Genomic DNA, 24,605 nt, shown 5'->3' on the forward strand with positions numbered 1-24,605 from the left:
TAGTAACTGGAATAGTATCAAGCTAACCACTAACCGTGATAGTGTAGTGACTGGACTAGTGTCGAGCTAACCACTAACCGTGATAATATAGTGACTGGAATAGTGTCATGATAACCACTAACCAGGATAGTGTAGAGACTGGAATAGTGTCATGATAACCACTAACCAAGATAGTGTAGTAACTGGAACAGTGTCGTGTTAACCACTAATTGTGATAGTGTAGTGACTGGAATAGTGTCGAGCTAAACACTAACAGTGATAGTGTAGTGACTGGAATAGTGCCGTGCTAACCACTAACCGGGATCGTGTAGTGACCGCAATAATGTCGAGCTAACCACTAACTGTGATAGAGTAGTGACTGGAATAGTGTCGAGCTAACCACTAACCAGGACAGTGTAGTGACTGGAATAGTGTCGGGCCAACCACTAACTGTGATAGTGTAGTGACTGGAATAGTGTCGGGCTAAACACTAACCATGATAGTGTAGTGACAGGAACAGTGTCAAGCTAACCACAAACCGTAATAATGTAGTGACTGGAATAGTGTCGAGCGAACCACTAACCGTGATAGTGTAGTAACTGGAACAGTGTCGTGCTAACCACTAACCGTGATAGAGTAGTGACTGGAATAGTGTCGAGCTAACCACTAACCAGGACAGTGTAGTGACTGGAATAGTGTCGGGCCAACCACTAACCGTGATAGTGTAGTGACTGGAATAGTGTCGGGCTAAACACTAACCATGATAGTGTAGTGACAGGAACAGTGTCAAGCTAACCACAAACCGTAATAATGTAGTGACTGGAATAGTGTCGAGCTAACCACTAACCGGGATAGTGTAGTAACTGGAACAGTGTCGTGCTAACCACTAAACGGGATAGTGTAGTGACTGGAATAGTATCGAGCTAATAACTGACCCTGATAGTGTAGTACCTGTACTAGTGTCGAGCTAACCACTAACTGTGATAATGTAGTGACTGGAATAGTGTCGGGCTAAACACTAACCATGATAGTGTAGTGACAGGAACAGTGTCAAGCTAACCACAAACCGTAATAATGTAGTGACTGGAATAGTGTCGAGCTAACCACTAACCGGGATAGTGTAGTGACTGGAATAATGTCGAGCTATCCACTAACTGTGATAGTGTAGTGACTGGAATAGTGTCGAGCTAACCACTAACAGTGATAGTGCAGTGACTGGAATAGTATTGAGCTAATAACTAACCAGGATAGTGTAGTGACTGGAAAGGTGTCGGGCTAACCACTACCCGTTATAGTGTAGTGACTGGAATAGTGTCAGGCTAACCACTAACTGTGATAGTGTAGTGACTGGAATGGTGTAGGGCCAACCGCAAAACGTGATAGTGTAGTGACAGGAATACTGTCGAGCTAACCATGAACCGTGATAGTGTAGTGACTGGAATAGTGTTGTGCTAACCACTAACTGTGATACTATAGTGACTAGAACAACGTTGGGCTAAACACTAACTGTGATAGTGTAGTGACTGGAATAGTGCCGTGCTAACCACTAACCGGGATAGTGTAGTGACCGCAATAATGTCGAGCTAACCACTAACCGTGATAGAGTGGTGACTGGAATAGTGTTGAGCTAACCACTAACCAGGACAGTGTAGTGACTGGAATAGTGTCAGGCCAACCACTAACTGTGATAGTGTAGTGACTGGAATAGTGTCGGGCTAAACACTAACCATGATAGTGTAGTGACAGGAACAGTGTCAAGCTAACCACAAACCGTAATAATGTAGTGACTGGAATAGTGTCGAGCGAACCACTAACCGTGATAGTGTAGTAACTGGAACAGTGTCGTGCTAACCACTAACCGTGATAGAGTAGTGACTGGAATAGTGTCGAGCTAACCACTAACCAGGACAGTGTAGTGACTGGAATAGTGTCGGGTCAACCACTAACCGTGATAGTGTAGTGACTGGAATACTGTCGGGCTAAACACTAACCATGATAGTGTAGTGACAGGAACAGTGTCAAGCTAACCACAAACCGTAATAATGTAGTGACTGGAATAGTGTCATGCTAACCACTAGCCAGGATAGTGTAGTAACTGGAACAGTGTCGTGCTAACCACTAAACGGGATAGTGTAGTGACTGGAATAGTGTCGAGATAACCACTAACCGTGATAGTGTAGTGACTGGAATAGTATCGAGCTAATAACTGACCCTGATAGTGTAGTTCCTGGACTAGTGTCGAGCTAACCACTAACTGTGATAATGTAGTGACTGGAATAGTGTCGGGCTAAACACTAACCATGATAGTGTAGTGACAGGAACAGTGTCAAGCTAACCACAAACCGTAATAATGTAGTGACTGGAATAGTGTCGAGCTAACCACTAACCGGGATAGTGTAGTGACTGGAATAATGTCGAGCTATCCACTAACTGTGATAGTGTAGTGACTGGAATAGTGTCGAGCTAACCACTAACAGTGATAGTGCAGTGACTGGAATAGTATCGAGCTAATAACTAACCAGGATAGTGTAGTGACTGGAAAGGTGTCGGGCTAACCACTACCTGTTATAGTGTAGTGACTGGAATAGTGTCAGGCTAACCACTAACTGTGATAGTGTAGTGACTGGAATGGTGTAGGGCCAACCGCAAAACGTGATAGTGTAGTGACAGGAATACTGTCGAGCTAACCATGAACCGTGATAGTGTAGTGACTGGAATAGTGTTGTGCTAACCACTAACTGTGATACTGTAGTGACTAGAACAACGTTGGGCTAAACACTAACTGTGATAGTGTAGTGACTGGAATAGTGCCGTGCTAACCACTAACCGGGATAGTGTAGTGACCGCAATAATGTCGAGCTAACCACTAACCGTGATAGAGTAGTGACTGGAATAGTGTCGAGCTAACCACTAACCAGGACAGTGTAGTGACTGGAATAGTGTCGGGCCAACCACTAACTGTGATAGTGTAGTGACTGGAATAGTGTCGGGCTAAACACTAACCATGATAGTGTAGTGACAGGAACAGTGTCAAGCTAACCACAAACCGTAATAATGTAGTGACTGGAATAGTGTCGAGCGAACCACTAACCGTGATAGTGTAGTAACTGGAACAGTGTCGTGCTAACCACTAACCGTGATAGAGTAGTGACTGGAATAGTGTCGAGCTAACCACTAACCAGGACAGTGTAGTGACTGGAATAGTGTCGGGTCAACCACTAACCGTGATAGTGTAGTGACTGGAATACTGTCGGGCTAAACACTAACCATGATAGTGTAGTGACAGGAACAGTGTCAAGCTAACCACAAACCGTAATAATGTAGTGACTGGAATAGTGTCATGCTAACCACTAGCCAGGATAGTGTAGTGACTGGAATAGTGTCGGGCTAACCGCTAACGGTGATAGTGTAGTGACTGGAATAGTGTCGAGCTAACTGCTAACAGTGATAACGTAGTGACTGGAATAGTATCAAGCTAACCACTAACCGTGATAGTGTAGTGACTGGACTAGTGTCGAGCTAACCACTAACCGTGATGATATAGTGACTGGAATAGTGTCATGATAACCACTAACCAGGATAGTGTAGTGACTGGAACACTGTCGTGCTAACCACTAATTGTGATAGTGCAGTGATGGGAATAGTGTCGAGCTAATCACTAACAGTGATATTGTAGTGACTGGAATAGAGTCGTGCTAACCACTAACCAGGATAGTGTAGTGACTGGAATAATGTAGAGCTAACCACTAACCGTGATAGTGTAGTGACTGGAATAGTGTCGAGCTAACGACTAACCGTGATAGTGTAGTGACTGGAATAGTATCGAGCTAATAACTGACCGTGATAGTGTAGTGTCTGGACTAGTGTCGAGCTAACCACTAACTGTGATAATGTAGTGACTGGAATAGTTTTGAGATAACCACTAACCTTGATAGTGTAGTGACTGCAACAGTGTTGTGCTAACCACTAACCGTGATGGTGCAGTGACTGGAATAGTGTCATGCTAACCACTAACCAGGATAGTGTAGTGACTGGAATAGTGTCGGCGTAACAGCTAAATGTGATAGTGTAGTGACTGGAATACTGTTGAGCGAACCACTAACCGTGATAGTGTAGTGAATGGAATAGTGTCGGGCTAACCAGTAACCGTGATAGTGTAGAGACTTGAATAGTGTCAAGCTAACCACTAACCATGATAGTGTTGTGACTGGAATAGTGTCGGGCTAACCACTAACCATTATAGTGTAGTGTCTCGAATAGTGTCGAGCTAACCACTAACCGTGATAATGTAGTGACTGGAATAGTGTCATGATAACCACTAACCAGGATAGTGTAGTGACTGGAACACTGTCGTGCTAACCACTAATTGTGATATTGCAGTGAAGGGAATAGTGTCGAGCTAATCACTAACAGTGATATTGTAGTGACTGGAATAGAGTCGTGCTAACCACTAACCAGGATAGTGTAGTGACTGGAATAATGTAGAGCTAACCACTAACCGTGATAGTGTAGTGACTGGAATAGTGTCGAGCTAACCACTAACAGTGATAGTGCAGTGACTGGAATAGTATCGAGCTAATAACTAACCGTGATAGTGTAGTGACTGGAAAGGTGTTGGGGTAACCACTAACCGTGATAGTGTAGTGACTGGAACAGTGTCGAGCTAACCACTAACCATGATAGTGCGGTGACTGGAATTATGTCGGGCTAAACACTAACCGTAATAGTGTAGTAACTGGAATAGTGTCGAGCTAACCACTAACAGTGATAGTGCAGTGACTGGAATAGTATCGAGCTAATAACTAACCGTGATAGTGTAGTGACTGGAACAGTGTCGAGCTAACCACTAACCGTGATAGTGCGGTGACTGGAATTATGTCGGGCTAACCACTAACTGTGACAGTGTAGTGACTGGATTAGTGTTGAGTTAACCACTAACCATGATACTGTAGTGACTGGAATAGTGTCGAGCTAACCACTAACTGTGATAGTGTAGTGACTGGAATAATGTCGGGCTAACCGCTAACTGTGACAGTGTAGTGACCGGAATAATGTTGAGATAACCACTAACCGTGATAGTGTAGTGACTGGAATAGTGTCATGCTAACCACTAACCAGGATAGTGTAGTGACTGGAATAGTGTCGAGCTAAACACTAACAGTGATAGTGTAGTGACTGGAATAGTGCCGTGCTAACCACTAACCGGGATAGTGTAGTGACTGCAATAATGTCGAGCTAACCACTAACCGTGATAGAGTAGTGACTGGAATGGTGTCGGGCTAACCACTACCCATTATAGTGTAGTGACTGGAATAGTGTCAGGCTAACCACTAACTGTGATAGTGTAGTGACTGGAATGGTGTAGGGCCAACCGCAAAACGTGATAGTGTAGTGACAGGAATACTGTCGAGCTAACCACGAACCGTGATAGTGTAGTGACTGGAATAGTGTTGTGCTAACCACTAACTGTGATACTGTAGTGACTAGAACAACGTTGGGCTAAACACTAACTGTGATAGTGTAGTGACTGCAATAATGTCGAGCTAACCACTAACCGTGATAGAGTAGTGACTGGAATAGTGTCGAGCTAACCACTAACCAGGACAGTGTAGTGACTGGAATAGTGTCGGGCCGACCACTAACCGTGATAGTGTAGTGACAAGAATAGTGTCGAGCTAACCACTAACAGTGATAGTGCAGTGACTGGAATAGTATCGAGCTAATAACTAACCGTGATAGTGTAGTGACTGGAAAGGTGTCGGGCTAACCACTAACCGTGATAGTGTGGTGACTGGATTAGTGTTGAGTTGACCACTAACCATGATACTGTAGTGACTGGAATAGTGTCGAGCTAACCACTAACTGTGATAGTGTAGTGACTGGAATAATGTCGGGCTAACCGCTAACTGTGATAGTGTAGTGACCGGAATAATGTTGAGATAACCACTAACCGTGATAGTGTAGTGACTGGAATAGTGTCATGCTAACCACTAACCAGGATAGTGTAGTGACTGGAATAGTGTCATGATAACCACTAACCAAGATAGTGTAGTAACTGGAACAGTGTCGTGTTAACCACTAATTGTGATAGTGTAGTGACTGGAATAGTGTCGAGCTAAACACTAACAGTGATAGTGTAGTGACTGGAATAGTGCCGTGCTAACCAATAACTGTGATAGTGTAGTGACTGGAATAGTGTCGAGCTAACCACTAACTGTGATAGTGCAGTGACTGGAACAGCGTAGGGCTAACCACTAACCATTATAGTGTAGTGACTCGAATAGAGTCGAGCTAACAACTAACCATGATAATGTAGTGACTGGAATAGTGTCATGATAACCACTAACCAGGATAGAGTAGTGACTGGAATAGTGTCGGGCTAACCACTAACCATGATAGTGTAGTGACTCGAAAAGTGTCGAGCTAACCACTAACCGTGAAAATGTAGTGACTGCAATAGTGTCATGCTAACCACTAACCAGGATAGTGTAGAGACTGGAATAGTGTCGGGCTAACCGCTAGCTGTGATAGTGTAGTGACTGGAACAACATCGGGCTAACCACTAACTGTGATAGTGTAGTGACTGGTGCAGTGTCGAGCGAACCGCTAGCTGTGATAGTGTAGTGACTGGAATAGTGTCGAGCTAACCACTAGCTGTGATATTGTAGTGACTGGAACAACATCGGGCTAACCACTAACTGTGATAGGGTAGTGTCTGGAATAGTGTCGAGCTAACCACTAACCAGGACAGTGTAGTGACTGGAAGAGTGTCGGGCCAACCACTAACCGTGATAGTGTAGTGAATGGAATACTGTCGGGCTAACCAGTAACCGTGATAGTGTAGAGACTTGAATAGTGTCGAGCTAACCACTAACCATGATAGTGTAGTGACTGGAATAGTGTCGGGCTAACCACTAACCATTATAGTGTAGTGTCTCGAATAGTGTCGAACTAACCACTAACCGTGATAATGTAGTGACTGGAATAGTGTCATGATAACCACTAACCGTGATAGTGTAGTGACTGGAAAGGTGTAGGGGTAACCACTAACCGTGATAGTGTAGTGACTGGAACAGTGTCGAGCTAACCACTAACCATGATAGTGCGGTGACTGGAATTATGTCGGGCTAAACACTAACCGTAATAGTGTAGTAACTGGAATAGTGTCGAGCTAACCACTAACAGTGATAGTGCAGTGACTGGAATAGTATCGAGCTAATAACTAACCGTGATAGTGTAGTGACTGGAAAGGTGTCGGGCTAACCACTAACCGTGATAGTGTAGTGACTGGAACAGTGTCGAGCTAACCACTAACCGTGATAGTGCGGTGACTGGAATTATGTCGGGCTAACCACTAACTGTGATAGTGTAGTGACTGGATTAGTGTTGAGTTAACCACTAACCATGATACTGTAGTGACTGGAATAGTGTCGAGCTAACCACTAACTGTGATAGTGCAGTGACTGGAATAGTGTCGAGCTAATAACTAACCGTGATAGTGTAGTGACTGGAAAGGTGTCGGGCTAACCACTACCCATTATAGTGTAGTGACTGGAATAGTGTCAGGCTAACCACTAACTGTGATAGTGTAGTGACTGGAATGGTGTAGGGCCAACCGCAAAACGTGATAGTGTAGTGACAGGAATACTGTCGAGCTAACCACGAACCGTGATAGTGTAGTGACTGGAATAGTGTTGTGCTAACCACTAACTGTGATACTGTAGTGACTAGAACAACGTTGGGCTAAACACTAACTGTGATAGTGTAGTGACTGCAATAATGTCGAGCTAACCACTAACCGTGATAGAGTAGTGACTGGAATAGTGTCGAGCTAACCACTAACCAGGACAGTGTAGTGACTGGAATAGTGTTGGGCCGACCACTAACCGTGATAGTGTAGTGACAAGAATAGTGTTGGGCTAACCACTAACCGTGATAGTGTGGTGACTGGATTAGTGTTGAGTTGACCACTAACCATGATACTGTAGTGACTGGAATAGTGTCGAGCTAACCACTAACTGTGATAGTGTAGTGACTGGAATAATGTCGGGCTAACCGCTAACTGTGATAGTGTAGTGACCGGAATAATGTTGAGATAACCACTAACCGTGATAGTGTAGTGACTGGAATAGTGTCATGCTAACCACTAACCAGGATAGTGTAGTGACTGGAATAGTGTCATGATAACCACTAACCAAGATAGTGTAGTAACTGGAACAGTGTCGTGTTAACCACTAATTGTGATAGTGTAGTGACTGGAATAGTGTCGAGCTAAACACTAACAGTAATAGTGTAGTGACTGGAATAGTGCCTTGCTAACCACTAACCGGGATAGTGTAGTGACTGGAATAGTGTCGAGCTAACCACTAACCAGGACAGTGTAGTGACTGGAATAGTGTCGAGCTAAACACTAACAGTGATAGTGTAGTGACTGGAATAGTGCCGTGCTAACCAATAACTGTGATAGTGTAGTGACTGGAATAGTGTCGAGCTAACCACTAACCGTGATAGTGCAGTGACTGGAACAGCGTAGGGCTAACCACTAACCATTATAGTGTAGTGACTCGAATAGAGTCGAGCTAACAACTAACCATGATAATGTAGTGACTGGAATAGTGTCATGATAACCACTAACCAGGATAGAGTAGTGACTGGAATAGTGTCGGGCTAACCACTAACCATGATAGTGTAGTGACTCGAAAAGTGTCGAGCTAACCACTAACCGTGAAAATGTAGTGACTGCAATAGTGTCATGCTAACCACTAACCAGGATAGTGTAGAGACTGGAATAGTGTCGGGCTAACCGCTAGCTGTGATAGTGTAGTGACTGGAACAACATCGGGCTAACCACTAACTGTGATAGTGTAGTGACTGGTGCAGTGTCGAGCGAACCGCTAGCTGTGATAGTGTAGTGACTGGAATAGTGTCGAGCTAACCACTAGCTGTGATATTGTAGTGACTGGAACAACATCGGGCTAACCACTAACTGTGATAGGGTAGTGTCTGGAATAGTGTCGAGCTAACCACTAACCAGGACAGTGTAGTGACTGGAATAGTGTCGGGCCAACCACTAACCGTGATAGTGTAGTGAATGGAATACTGTCGGGCTAACCAGTAACCGTGATAGTGTAGAGACTTGAATAGTGTCGAGCTAACCACTAACCATGATAGTGTAGTGACTGGAATAGTGTCGGGCTAACCACTAACCATTATAGTGTAGTGTCTCGAATAGTGTCGAGCTAACCACTAACCGTGATAATGTAGTGACTGGAATAGTGTCATGATAACCACTAACCGTGATAGTGTAGTGACTGGAAAGGTGTAGGGGTAACCACTAAACGTGATAGTGTAGTGACTGGAACAGTGTCGAGCTAACCACTAACCATGATAGTGCGGTGACTGGAATTATGTCGGGCTAAACACTAACCGTAATAGTGTAGTAACTGTAATAGTGTCGAGCTAACCACTAACAGTGATAGTGCAGTGACTGGAATAGTATCGAGCTAATAACTAACCGTGATAGTGTAGTGACTGGAATAGTGTCATGCTAACCACTAACCAGGATAGTGTAGTGACTGGAATAGTGTCATGATAACCACTAACCAAGATAGTGTAGTAACTGGAACAGTGTCGTGTTAACCACTAATTGTGATAGTGTAGTGACTGGAATAGTGTCGAGCTAAACACTAACAGTAATAGTGTAGTGACTGGAATAGTGCCTTGCTAACCACTAACCGGGATAGTGTAGTGACTGGAATAGTGTCGAGCTAACCACTAACCAGGACAGTGTAGTGACTGGAATAGTGTCGAGCTAAACACTAACAGTGATAGTGTAGTGACTGGAATAGTGCCGTGCTAACCAATAACTGTGATAGTGTAGTGACTGGAATAGTGTCGAGCTAACCACTAACCGTGATAGTGCAGTGACTGGAACAGCGTAGGGCTAACCACTAACCATTATAGTGTAGTGACTCGAATAGAGTCGAGCTAACAACTAACCATGATAATGTAGTGACTGGAATAGTGTCATGATAACCACTAACCAGGATAGAGTAGTGACTGGAATAGTGTCGGGCTAACCACTAACCATGATAGTGTAGTGACTCGAAAAGTGTCGAGCTAACCACTAACCGTGAAAATGTAGTGACTGCAATAGTGTCATGCTAACCACTAACCAGGATAGTGTAGAGACTGGAATAGTGTCGGGCTAACCGCAAGCTGTGATAGTGTAGTGACTGGAACAACATCGGGCTAACCACTAACTGTGATAGTGTAGTGACTGGTGCAGTGTCGAGCGAACCGCTAGCTGTGATAGTGTAGTGACTGGAATAGTGTCGAGCTAACCACTAGCTGTGATATTGTAGTGACTGGAACAACATCGGGCTAACCACTAACTGTGATAGGGTAGTGTCTGGAATAGTGTCGAGCTAACCACTAACCAGGACAGTGTAGTGACTGGAATAGTGTCGGGCCCACCACTAACCGTGATAGTGTAGTGAATGGAATACTGTCGGGCTAACCAGTAACCGTGATAGTGTAGAGACTTGAATAGTGTCGAGCTAACCACTAACCATGATAGTGTAGTGACTGGAACAGTGTCGTGTTAACCACTAATTGTGATAGTGTAGTGACTGGAATAGTGTCGAGCTAAACACTAACAGTGATAGTGTAGTGACTGGAATAGTGCCGTGCTAACCACTAACCGGGATAGTGTAGTGACCGCAATAATGTCGAGCTAACCACTAACCGTGATAGAGTAGTGACTGGAATAGTGTCGAGCGAACCACTAACCGTGATAGTGTAGTAACTGGAACAGTGTCGTGCTAACCACTAACCGTGATAGAGTAGTGACTGGAATAGTGTCGAGGTAACCACTAACCAGGACAGTGTAGTGACTGGAATAGTGTCGGGCCAACCACTAATCGTGATAGTGTAGTGACTGGAATAGTGTCGGGCTAAACACTAACCATGATAGTATAGTGACAGGAACAGTGTCAAGCTAACCACAAACCGTAATAATGTAGTGACTGGAATAGTGTCGAGCGAACCACTAACCGTGATAGTGTAGTAACTGGAACAGTGTCGTGCTAACCACTAACTGTGATAGGGTAGTGTCTGGAATAGTGTCGAGCTAACCACTAACCGTGAAAATGTAGTGACTGCAATAGTGTCATGCTAACCACTAACCAGGATAGTGTAGAGACTGGAATAGTGTCGGGCTAACCGCTAGCTGTGATAGTGTAGTGACTGGAACAACATCGGGCTAACCACTAACTGTGATAGTGTAGTGACTGGTGCAGTGTCGAGCGAACCGCTAGCTGTGATAGTGTAGTGACTGGAATAGTGTCGAGCTAACCACTAGCTGTGATATTGTAGTGACTGGAACAACATCGGGCTAACCACTAACTGCGATAGGGTAGTGTCTGGAATAGTGTCGAGCCAACCACTAACCGTGAAAATGTAGTGTGCAATAGTGTCATGCTAACCACTAACCAGGATAGTGTAGAGACTGGAATAGTGTCGGGCTAACCGCTAGCTGTGATAGTGTAGTGACTGGAACAACATCGGGCTAACCACTAACTGTGATAGTGTAGTGACTGGTGCAGTGTCGAGCGAACCGCTAGCTGTGATAGTGTAGTGACTGGAATAGTGTCGAGCTAACCACTAGCTGTGATATTGTAGTGACTGGAACAACATCGGGCTAACCACTAACTGTGATAGGGTAGTGTCTGGAATAGTGTCGAGCTAACCACTAACCAGGACAGTGTAGTGACTGGAATAGTGTCGGGCCAACCACTAACCGTGATAGTGTAGTGAATGGAATACTGTCGGGCTAACCAGTAACCGTGATAGTGTAGAGACTTGAATAGTGTCGAGCTAACCACTAACCATGATAGTGTAGTGACTGGAATAGTGTCGGGCTAACCACTAACCATTATAGTGTAGTGTCTCGAATAGTGTCGAGCTAACCACTAACCGTGATAATGTAGTGACTGGAATAGTGTCATGATAACCACTAACCGTGATAGTGTAGTGACTGGAAAGGTGTAGGGGTAACCACTAAACGTGATAGTGTAGTGACTGGAACAGTGTCGAGCTAACCACTAACCATTATAGTGCGGTGACTGGAATTATGTCGGGCTAAACACTAACCGTAATAGTGTAGTAACTGTAATAGTGTCGAGCTAACCACTAACAGTGATAGTGCAGTGACTGGAATAGTATCGAGCTAATAACTAACCGTGATAGTGTAGTGACTGGAATAGTGTCATGCTAACCACTAACCAGGATAGTGTAGTGACTGGAATAGTGTCATGATAACCACTAACCAAGATAGTGTAGTAACTGGAACAGTGTCGTGTTAACCACTAATTGTGATAGTGTAGTGACTGGAATAGTGTCGAGCTAAACACTAACAGTAATAGTGTAGTGACTGGAATAGTGCCTTGCTAACCACTAACCGTGATAGAGTAGTGACTGGAATAGTGTCGAGCGAACCACTAACCGTGATAGTGTAGTAACTGGAACAGTGTCGTGCTAACCACTAACCGTGATAGAGTAGTGACTGGAATAGTGTCGAGGTAACCACTAACCAGGACAGTGTAGTGACTGGAATAGTGTCGGGCCAACCACTAATCGTGATAGTGTAGTGACTGGAATAGTGTCGGGCTAAACACTAACCATGATAGTGTAGTGACAGGAACAGTGTCAAGCTAACCACAAACCGTAATAATGTAGTGACTGGAATAGTGTCGAGCGAACCACTAACCGTGATAGTGTAGTAACTGGAACAGTGTCGTGCTAACCACTAACTGTGATAGGGTAGTGTCTGGAATAGTGTCGAGCTAACCACTAACCGTGAAAATGTAGTGACTGCAATAGTGTCATGCTAACCCCTAACCAGGATAGTGTAGAGACTGGAATAGTGTCGGGCTAACCGCTAGCTGTGATAGTGTAGTGACTGGAACAACATCGGGCTAACCACTAACTGTGATAGTGTAGTGACTGGTGCAGTGTCGAGCGAACCGCTAGCTGTGATAGTGTAGTGACTGGAATAGTGTCGAGCTAACCACTAGCTGTGATATTGTAGTGACTGGAACAACATCGGGCTAACCACTAACTGCGATAGGGTAGTGTCTGGAATAGTGTCGAGCTAACCACTAACCGTGAAAATGTAGTGTGCAATAGTGTCATGCTAACCACTAACCAGGATAGTGTAGAGACTGGAATAGTGTCGGGCTAACCGCTAGCTGTGATAGTGTAGTGACTGGAACAACATCGGGCTAACCACTAACTGTGATAGTGTAGTGACTGGTGCAGTGTCGAGCGAACCGCTAGCTGTGATAGTGTAGTGACTGGAATAGTGTCGAGCTAACCACTAGCTGTGATATTGTAGTGACTGGAACAACATCGGGCTAACCACTAACTGTGATAGGGTAGTGTCTGGAATAGTGTCGAGCTAACCACTAACCAGGACAGTGTAGTGACTGGAATAGTGTCGGGCCAACCACTAACCGTGATAGTGTAGTGAATGGAATACTGTCGGGCTAACCAGTAACCGTGATAGTGTAGAGACTTGAATAGTGTCGAGCTAACCACTAACCATGATAGTGTAGTGACTGGAATAGTGTCGGGCTAACCACTAACCATTATAGTGTAGTGTCTCGAATAGTGTCGAGCTAACCACTAACCGTGATAATGTAGTGACTGGAATAGTGTCATGATAACCACTAACCGTGATAGTGTAGTGACTGGAAAGGTGTAGGGGTAACCACTAAACGTGATAGTGTAGTGACTGGAACAGTGTCGAGCTAACCACTAACCATGATAGTGCGGTGACTGGAATTATGTCGGGCTAAACACTAACCGTAATAGTGTAGTAACTGGAATAGTGTCGAGCTAACCACTAACAGTGATAGTGCAGTGACTGGAATAGTATTGAGCTAATAACTAACCGTGATAGTGTAGTGACTGGAAAGGTGTCGGGCTAACCACTAACCGTGATAGTGTAGTGACTGGAATAGTGTCGAGCTAACCACTAACAGTGATAGTGCAGTGACTGGAATAGTATCGAGCTAATAACTAACCGTGATAGTGTAGTGACTGGAAAGGTGTTGGGGTAACCACTAACCGTGATAGTGTAGTGACTGGAACAGTGTCGAGCTAACCACTAACCATGATAGTGCGGTGACTGGAATTATGTCGGGCTAAACACTAACCGTAATAGTGTAGTAACTGGAATAGTGTCGAGCTAACCACTAACAGTGATAGTGCAGTGACTGGAATAGTATCGAGCTAATAACTAACCGTGATAGTGTAGTGACTGGAAAGGTGTCGGGCTAACCACTAACCGTGATAGTGTAGTGACTGGAACAGTGTCGAGCTAACCACTAACCGTGATAGTGCGGTGACTGGAATTATGTCGGGCTAACCACTAACTGTGATAGTGTAGTGACTGGATTAGTGTTGAGTTAACCACTAACCATGATACTGTAGTGACTGGAATAGTGTCGAGCTAACCACAAACTGTGATAGTGTAGTGACTGGAATAATGTCGGGCTAACCGCTAACTGTGATAGTGTAGTGACCGGAATAATGTTGAGATAACCACTAACCGTGATAGTATAGTGACTGGAATAGTGTCATGCCAACCACTAACCAAGATAGTGTAGTAACTGGAACAGTGTCGTGTTAACCACTAATTGTGATAGTGTAGTGACTGGAATAGTGTCGAGCTAAACACTAACAGTGATAGTGTAGTGACTGGAATAGTGCCGTGCTAACCACTAACCGGGATAGTGTAGTGACCGCAATAATGTCGAGCTAACCACTAACCGTGATAGAGTAGTGACTGGAATAGTGTCGAGCGAACCACTAACCGTGATAGTGTAGTAACTGGAACAGTGTCGTGCTAACCACTAACCGTGATAGAGTAGTGACTGGAATAGTGTCGAGCTAACCACTAACCAGGACAGTGTAGTGACTGGAATAGTGTCGGGCCAACCACTAATCGTGATAGTGTAGTGACTGGAATAGTGTCGGGCTAAACACTAACCATGATAGTGTAGTGACAGGAACAGTGTCAAGCTAACCACAAACCGTAATAATGTAGTGACTGGAATAGTGTCGAGCGAACCACTAACCGTGATAGTGTAGTAACTGGAACAGTGTCGTGCTAACCACTAACCGTGATAGAGTAGTGACTGGAATAGTGTCGAGCTAACCACTAACCAGGACAGTGTAGTGACTGGAATAGTGTCGGGCCAACCACTAATCGTGATAGTGTAGTGACTGGAATAGTGTCGGGCTAAACACTAACCATGATAGTGTAGTGACAGGAACAGTGTCAAGCTAACCACAAAACGTAATAATGTAGTGACTGGAATAGTGTCGAGCTAACCACTAACCGGGATAGTGTAGTAACTGGAACAGTGTCGTACTAACCACTAAACGGGATAGTGTAGTGACTGGAATAGTGTCGGTCCAACCACTAACCGTGATAGTGTAGTGGCTGGAATAGTGTCGAGCTAACCACTAACCGTGATAGAGTAGTGACTGGAATAGTATCGAGCTAATAACTGACCCTGATAGTGTAGTGCCTGGACTAGTGTCGAGCTAACCACTAACTGTGATAATGTAGTGACTGGAATAGTGTCGGGCTAAACACTAACCATGATAGTGTAGTGACAGGAACAGTGTCAAGCTAACCACAAACCGTAATAATGTAGTGACTGGAATAGTGTCGAGCTAACCACTAACCGGGATAGTGTAGTGACTGGAATAATGTCGAGCTATCCACTAACCATGATAGTGTAGTGACTGGAATAGTGTCGAGCTAACCACTAACAGTGATAGTGCAGTGACTGGAATAGTATCGAGCTAATAACTAACCATGATAGTGTAGTGACTGGAATAGTGTCGAGCTAACCACTAACAGTGATAGTGCAGTGACTGGAATAGTATCGAGCTAATAACTAACCAGGATAGTGTAGTGACTGGAAAGGTGTCGGGCTAACCACTACCCGTTATAGTGTAGTGACTGGAATAGTGTCAGGCTAACCACTAACTGTGATAGTGTAGTGACTGGAATGGTGTAGGGCCAACCGCAAAACGTGATAGTGTAGTGACAGGAATATTGTCGAGCTAACCACGAACCGTGATAGTGTAGTGACTGGAATAGTGTTGTGCTAACCACTAGCTGTGATACTGTAGTGACTAGAACAACGTTGGGCTAAACACTAACTGTGATAGTGTAGTGACTGGAATAGTGCCGTGCTAACCACTAACCGGGATAGTGTAGTGACCGTAATAATGTCGAGCTAACCACTAACCGTGATAGAGTAGTGACTGGAATAGTGTCGAGCTAACCACTAACCAGGACAGTGTAGTGACTGGAATAGTGTGGGGCCAACCACTAACCGTGATAGTGTAGTGACTGGAATAGTGTCGGGCTAAACACTAACCATGATAGTGTAGTGACAGGAACAGTGTCAAGCTAACCACAAACCGTAATAATGTGGTGACTGGAATAGTGTCGAGCGAACCACTAACCGTGATATTGTAGTAACTGGAACAGTGTCATGCTAACCACTAACCGTGATAGAGTAGTGACTGGAATAGTGTCGAGCTAACCACTAACCAGTACAGTGTAGTGACTGGAATAGTGTTGGGCCAACCACTAACCGTGATAGTGTAGTGACTGGAATACTGTCGGGCTAAACACTAACCATGACAGTGTAGTGACAGGAACAGTGTCAAGCTAACCACAAACCGTAATAATGTAGTGACTGGAATAGTGTCATGCTAACCACTAGCCAGGATAGTGTAGTGACTGGAATAGTGTTGGGCTAACTGCTAACAGTGATAACGTAGTGACTGGACTAGTGTCGAGCTAACCACTAACCGTGATAATGTAGTGACTGGAATAGTGTCATGATAACCACTAACCAGGATAGTGTAGTGACTGGAATAGTATCGAGCTAATAACTGACCGTGATAGTGTAGTGTCTGGACTAGTGTCGAGCTAACCACTAACTATGATAATGTAGTGACTGGAATAGTTTTGAGCTAACCACTAACCGTGAGAGTGTAGTGACTGCAACAGTGTTGTGCTAACCACTAACCGTGATGGTGCAGTGACTAGAATAGTGTCATGCTAACCACTAACCAGGATAGTGTAGTGACTGGAATAGTGTCGAGCTAACGACTAACCGTGATAGTGTAGTGACTGGAATAGTATCGAGCTAATAACTGACCGTGATAGTGTAGTGTCTGGACTAGTGTCGAGCTAACCACTAACTGTGATAATGTAGTGACTGGAATAGTTTTGAGCTAACCACTAACCGTGATAGTGTAGTGACTGCAACAGTGTTGTGCTAACCACTAACCGTGATGGTGCAGTGACTGGAATAGTGTCATGCTAACCACTAACCAGGATATTGTAGTGACTGGAACAGTGTCGAGCTAACCACTAACCGTGATAGTGCAGTGACTGGAATTATGTCGGGCTAACCACTAACTGTGATAGTGTAGTGACTGGATTAGTGTTGAGTTAACCACTAACCATGATACTGTAGTGACTGGAATAGTGTCGAGCTAACCACTAACTGTGATAGTGCAGTGACTGGAATAGTGTCGAGCTAATAACTAACCGTGATAGTGTAGTGACTGGAAAGGTGTCGGGCTAACCACTACCCATTATAGTGTAGTGACTGGAATAGTGTCAGGCTAACCACTAACTGTGATAGTGTAGTGACTGGAATGGTGTAGGGCCAACCGCAAAACGTGATAGTGTAGTGACAGGAATACTGTCGAGCTAACCACGAACCGTGATAGTGTAGTGACTGGAATAGTGTTGTGCTAACCACTAACTGTGATACTGTAGTGACTAGAACAACGGTGGGCTAAACACTAACTGTGATAGTGTAGTGACTGCAATAATGTCGAGCTAACCACTAACCGTGATAGAGTAGTGACTGGAATAGTGTCGAGCTAACCACTAACCAGGACAGTGTAGTGACTGGAATAGTGTTGGGCCGACCACTAACCGTGATAGTGTAGTGACAAGAATAGTGTCGAGCTAACCACTAACAGTGATAGTGCAGTGACTGGAATAGTATCGAGCTAATAACTAACCGTGATAGTGTAGTGACTGGAAAGGTGTCGGGCTAACCACTAACCGTGATAGTGTGGTGACTGGATTAGTGTTGAGTTGACCACTAACCATGATACTGTAGTGACTGGAATAGTGTCGAGCTAACCACTAACTGTGATAGTGTAGTGACTGGAATAATGTCGGGCTAACCGCTAACTGTGATAGTGTAGTGACCGGAATAATGTTGAGATAACCACTAACCGTGATAGTGTAGTGACTGGAATAGTGTCATGCTAACCACTAACCAGGATAGTGTAGTGACTGGAATAGTGTCATGATAACCACTAACCAAGATAGTGTAGTAACTGGAACAGTGTCGTGTTAACCACTAATTGTGATAGTGTAGTGACTGGAATAGTGTCGAGCTAAACACTAACAGTAATAGTGTAGTGACTGGAATAGTGCCTTGCTAACCACTAACCGGGATAGTGTAGTGACTGGAATAGTGTCGAGCTAACCACTAACCAGGACAGTGTAGTGACTGGAATAGTGTCGAGCTAAACACTAACAGTGATAGTGTAGTGACTGGAATAGTGCCGTGCTAACCAATAACTGTGATAGTGTAGTGACTGGAATAGTGTCGAGCTAACCACTAACCGTGATAGTGCAGTGACTGGAACAGCGTAGGGCTAACCACTAACCATTATAGTGTAGTGACTCGAATAGAGTCGAGCTAACAACTAACCATGATAATGTAGTGACTGGAATAGTGTCATGATAACCACTAACCAGGATAGAGTAGTGACTGGAATAGTGTCGGGCTAACTACTAACCATGATAGTGTAGTGACTCGAAAAGTGTCGAGCTAACCACTAACCGTGAAAATGTAGTGACTGCAATAGTGTCATGCTAACCACTAACCAGGATAGTGTAGAGACTGGAATAGTGTCGGGCTAACCGCTAGCTGTGATAGTGTAGTGACTGGAACAGTGTCGTGTTAACCACTAATTGTGATAGTGTAGTGACTGGAATAGTGTCGAGCTAAACACTAACAGTAATAGTGTAGTGACTGGAATAGTGCCTTGCTAACCACTAACCGGGATAGTGTAGTGACTGGAATAGTGTCGAGCTAACCACTAACCAGGACAGTGTAGTGACTGGAATAGTGTCGAGCTAAACACTAACAGTGATAGTGTAGTGACTGGAATAGTGCCGTGCTAACCAATAACTGTGATAGTGTAGTGACTGGAATAGTGTCGAGCTAACCACTAACCGTGATAGTGCAGTGACTGGAACAGCGTAGGGCTAACCACTAACCATTATAGTGTAGTGACTCGAATAGAGTCGAGCTAACAACTAACCATGATAATGTAGTGACTGGAATAGTGTCATGATAACCACTAACCAGGATAGAGTAGTGACTGGAATAGTGTCGGGCTAACTACTAACCATGATAGTGTAGTGACTCAAAAAGTGTCGAGCTAACCACTAACCGTGAAAATGTAGTGACTGCAATAGTGTCATGCTAACCACTAACAAGGATAGTGTAGAGACTGGAATAGTGTCGGGCTAACTGCTAGCTGTGATAGTGTAGTGACTGGAACAACATCGGGCTAACCACTAACTGTGATAGTGTAGTGACTGGTGCAGTGTCGAGCGAACAGCTAGCTGTGATAGTGTAGTGACTGGAATAGTGTCGAGCTAACCACTAGCTGTGATATTGTAGTGACTGGAACAACATCGGGCTAACCACTAACTGTGATAGGGTAGTGTCTGGAATAGTGTCGAGCTAACCACTAACCAGGACAGTGTAGTGACTGGAATAGTGTCGGGCCAACCACTAACCGTGATAGTGTAGTGAATGGAATACTGTCGGGCTAACCAGTAACCGTGATAGTGTAGAGACTTGAATAGTGTCGAGCTAACCACTAACCATGATAGTGTAGTGACTGGAATAGTGTCGGGCTAACCACTAACCATTATAGTGTAGTGTCTCGAATAGTGTCGAGCTAACCACTAACCGTGATAATGTAGTGACTGGAATAGTGTCATGATAACCACTAACCGTGATAGTGTAGTGACTGGAAAGGTGTAGGGGTAACCACTAAACGTGATAGTGTAGTGACTGGAACAGTGTCGAGCTAACCACTAACCATGATAGTGCGGTGACTGGAATTATGTCGGGCTAAACACTAACCGTAATAGTGTAGTAACTGGAATAGTGTCGAGCTAACCACTAACAGTGATAGTGCAGTGACTGGAATAGTATTGAGCTAATAACTAACCGTGATAGTGTAGTGACTGGAAAGGTGTCGGGCTAACCACTAACCGTGATAGTGTAGTGACTGGAATAGTGTCGAGCTAACCACTAACAGTGATAGTGCAGTGACTGGAATAGTATCGAGCTAATAACTAACTGTGATAGTGTAGTGACTGGAAAGGTGTTGGGGTAACCACTAACCGTGATAGTGTAGTGACTGGAACAGTGTCGAGCTAACCACTAACCATGATAGTGCGGTGACTGGAATTATGTCGGGCTAAACACTAACCGTAATAGTGTAGTAACTGGAATAGTGTCGAGCTAACCACTAACAGTGATAGTGCAGTGACTGGAATAGTATCGAGCTAATAACTAACCGTGATAGTGTAGTGACTGGAAAGGTGTCGGGCTAACCACTAACCGTGATAGTGTAGTGACTGGAACAGTGTCGAGCTAACCACTAACCGTGATAGTGCGGTGACTGGAATTATGTCGGGCTAACCACTAACTGTGATAGTGTAGTGACTGGATTAGTGTTGAGTTAACCACTAACCATGATACTGTAGTGACTGGAATAGTGTCGAGCTAACCACAAACTGTGATAGTGTAGTGACTGGAATAATGTCGGGCTAACCGCTAACTGTGATAGTGTAGTCACCGGAATAATGTTGAGATAACCACTAACCGTGATAGTATAGTGACTGGAATAGTGTCATGCCAACCACTAACCAAGATAGTGTAGTAACTGGAACAGTGTCGTGTTAACCACTAATTGTGATAGTGTAGTGACTGGAATAGTGTCGAGCTAAACACTAACAGTGATAGTGTAGTGACTGGAATAGTGCCGTGCTAACCACTAACCGGGATAGTGTAGTGACCGCAATAATGTCGAGCTAACCACTAACCGTGATAGAGTAGTGACTGGAATAGTGTCGAGCGAACCACTAACCGTGATAGTGTAGTAACTGGAACAGTGTCGTGCTAACCACTAACCGTGATAGAGTAGTGACTGGAATAGTGTCGAGCTAACCACTAACCAGGACAGTGTAGTGACTGGAATAGTGTTGGGCCGACCACTAACCGTGATAGTGTAGTGACAAGAATAGTGTCGAGCTAACCACTAACAGTGATAGTGCAGTGACTGGAATAGTATCGAGCTAATAACTAACCGTGATAGTGTAGTGACTGGAAAGGTGTCGGGCTAACCACTAACCGTGATAGTGTGGTGACTGGATTAGTGTTGAGTTGACCACTAACCATGATACTGTAGTGACTGGAATAGTGTCGAGCTAACCACTAACTGTGATAGTGTAGTGACTGGAATAATGTCGGGCTAACCGCTAACTGTGATAGTGTAGTAACCGGAATAATGTTGAGATAACCACTAACCGTGATAGTGTAGTGACTGGAATAGTGTCATGCTAACCACTAACCAGGATAGTGTAGTGACTGGAATAGTGTCATGATAACCACTAACCAAGATAGTGTAGTAACTGGAACAGTGTCGTGTTAACCACTAATTGTGATAGTGTAGTGACTGGAATAGTGTCGAGCTAAACACTAACAGTAATAGTGTAGTGACTGGAATAGTGCCTTGCTAACCACTAACCGGGATAGTGTAGTGACTGGAATAGTGTCGAGCTAACCACTAACCAGGACAGTGTAGTGACTGGAATAGTGTCGAGCTAAACACTAACAGTGATAGTGTAGTGACTGGAATAGTGCCGTGCTAACCAATAACTGTGATAGTGTAGTGACTGGAATAGTGTCGAGCTAACCACTAACCGTGATAGTGCAGTGACTGGAACAGCGTAGGGCTAACCACTAACCATTATAGTGTAGTGACTCGAATAGAGTCGAGCTAACAACTAACCATGATAATGTAGTGACTGGAATAGTGTCATGATAACCACTAACCAGGATAGAGTAGTGACTGGAATAGTGTCGGGCTAACTACTAACCATGATAGTGTAGTGACTCGAAAAGTGTCGAGCTAACCACTAACCGTGAAAATGTAGTGACTGCAATAGTGTCATGCTAACCACTAACCAGGATAGTGTAGAGACTGGAATAGTGTCGGGCTAACCGCTAGCTGTGATAGTGTAGTGACTGGAACAGTGTCGTGTTAACCACTAATTGTGATAGTGTAGTGACTGGAATAGTGTCGAGCTAAACACTAACAGTAATAGTGTAGTGACTGGAATAGTGCCTTGCTAACCACTAACCGGGATAGTGTAGTGACTGGAATAGTGTCGAGCTAACCACTAACCAGGACAGTGTAGTGACTGGAATAGTGTCGAGCTAAACACTAACAGTGATAGTGTAGTGACTGGAATAGTGCCGTGCTAACCAATAACTGTGATAGTGTAGTGACTGGAATAGTGTCGAGCTAACCACTAACCGTGATAGTGCAGTGACTGGAACAGCGTAGGGCTAACCACTAACCATTATAGTGTAGTGACTCGAATAGAGTCGAGCTAACAACTAACCATGATAATGTAGTGACTGGAATAGTGTCATGATAACCACTAACCAGGATAGAGTAGTGACTGGAATAGTGTCGGGCTAACTACTAACCATGATAGTGTAGTGACTCAAAAAGTGTCGAGCTAACCACTAACCGTGAAAATGTAGTGACTGCAATAGTGTCATGCTAACCACTAACAAGGATAGTGTAGAGACTGGAATAGTGTCGGGCTAACTGCTAGCTGTGATAGTGTAGTGACTGGAACAACATCGGGCTAACCACTAACTGTGATAGTGTAGTGACTGGTGCAGTGTCGAGCGAACAGCTAGCTGTGATAGTGTAGTGACTGGAATAGTGTCGAGCTAACCACTAGCTGTGATATTGTAGTGACTGGAACAACATCGGGCTAACCACTAACTGTGATAGGGTAGTGTCTGGAATAGTGTCGAGCTAACCACTAACCAGGACAGTGTAGTGACTGGAATAGTGTCGGGCCAACCACTAACCGTGATAGTGTAGTGAATGGAATACTGTCGGGCTAACCAGTAACCGTGATAGTGTAGAGACTTGAATAGTGTCGAGCTAACCACTAACCATGATAGTGTAGTGACTGGAATAGTGTCGGGCTAACCACTAACCATTATAGTGTAGTGTCTCGAATAGTGTCGAGCTAACCACTAACCGTGATAATGTAGTGACTGGAATAGTGTCATGATAACCACTAACCGTGATAGTGTAGTGACTGGAAAGGTGTAGGGGTAACCACTAAACGTGATAGTGTAGTGACTGGAACAGTGTCGAGCTAACCACTAACCATGATAGTGCGGTGACTGGAATTATGTCGGGCTAAACACTAACCGTAATAGTGTAGTAACTGGAATAGTGTCGAGCTAACCACTAACAGTGATAGTGCAGTGACTGGAATAGTATTGAGCTAATAACTAACCGTGATAGTGTAGTGACTGGAAAGGTGTCGGGCTAACCACTAACCGTGATAGTGTAGTGACTGGAATAGTGTCGAGCTAACCACTAACAGTGATAGTGCAGTGACTGGAATAGTATCGAGCTAATAACTAACTGTGATAGTGTAGTGACTGGAAAGGTGTTGGGGTAACCACTAACCGTGATAGTGTAGTGACTGGAACAGTGTCGAGCTAACCACTAACCATGATAGTGCGGTGACTGGAATTATGTCGGGCTAAACACTAACCGTAATAGTGTAGTAACTGGAATAGTGTCGAGCTAACCACTAACAGTGATAGTGCAGTGACTGGAATAGTATCGAGCTAATAACTAACCGTGATAGTGTAGTGACTGGAAAGGTGTCGGGCTAACCACTAACCGTGATAGTGTAGTGACTGGAACAGTGTCGAGCTAACCACTAACCGTGATAGTGCGGTGACTGGAATTATGTCGGGCTAACCACTAACTGTGATAGTGTAGTGACTGGATTAGTGTTGAGTTAACCACTAACCATGATACTGTAGTGACTGGAATAGTGTCGAGCTAACCACAAACTGTGATAGTGTAGTGACTGGAATAATGTCGGGCTAACCGCTAACTGTGATAGTGTAGTCACCGGAATAATGTTGAGATAACCACTAACCGTGATAGTATAGTGACTGGAATAGTGTCATGCCAACCACTAACCAAGATAGTGTAGTAACTGGAACAGTGTCGTGTTAACCACTAATTGTGATAGTGTAGTGACTGGAATAGTGTCGAGCTAAACACTAACAGTGATAGTGTAGTGACTGGAATAGTGCCGTGCTAACCACTAACCGGGATAGTGTAGTGACCGCAAT

Source organism: Hypanus sabinus, chromosome 6, assembly GCF_030144855.1.
Source record: "Hypanus sabinus isolate sHypSab1 chromosome 6, sHypSab1.hap1, whole genome shotgun sequence".
Classification (NCBI taxonomy): Eukaryota; Metazoa; Chordata; class Chondrichthyes; order Myliobatiformes; family Dasyatidae; genus Hypanus; species Hypanus sabinus.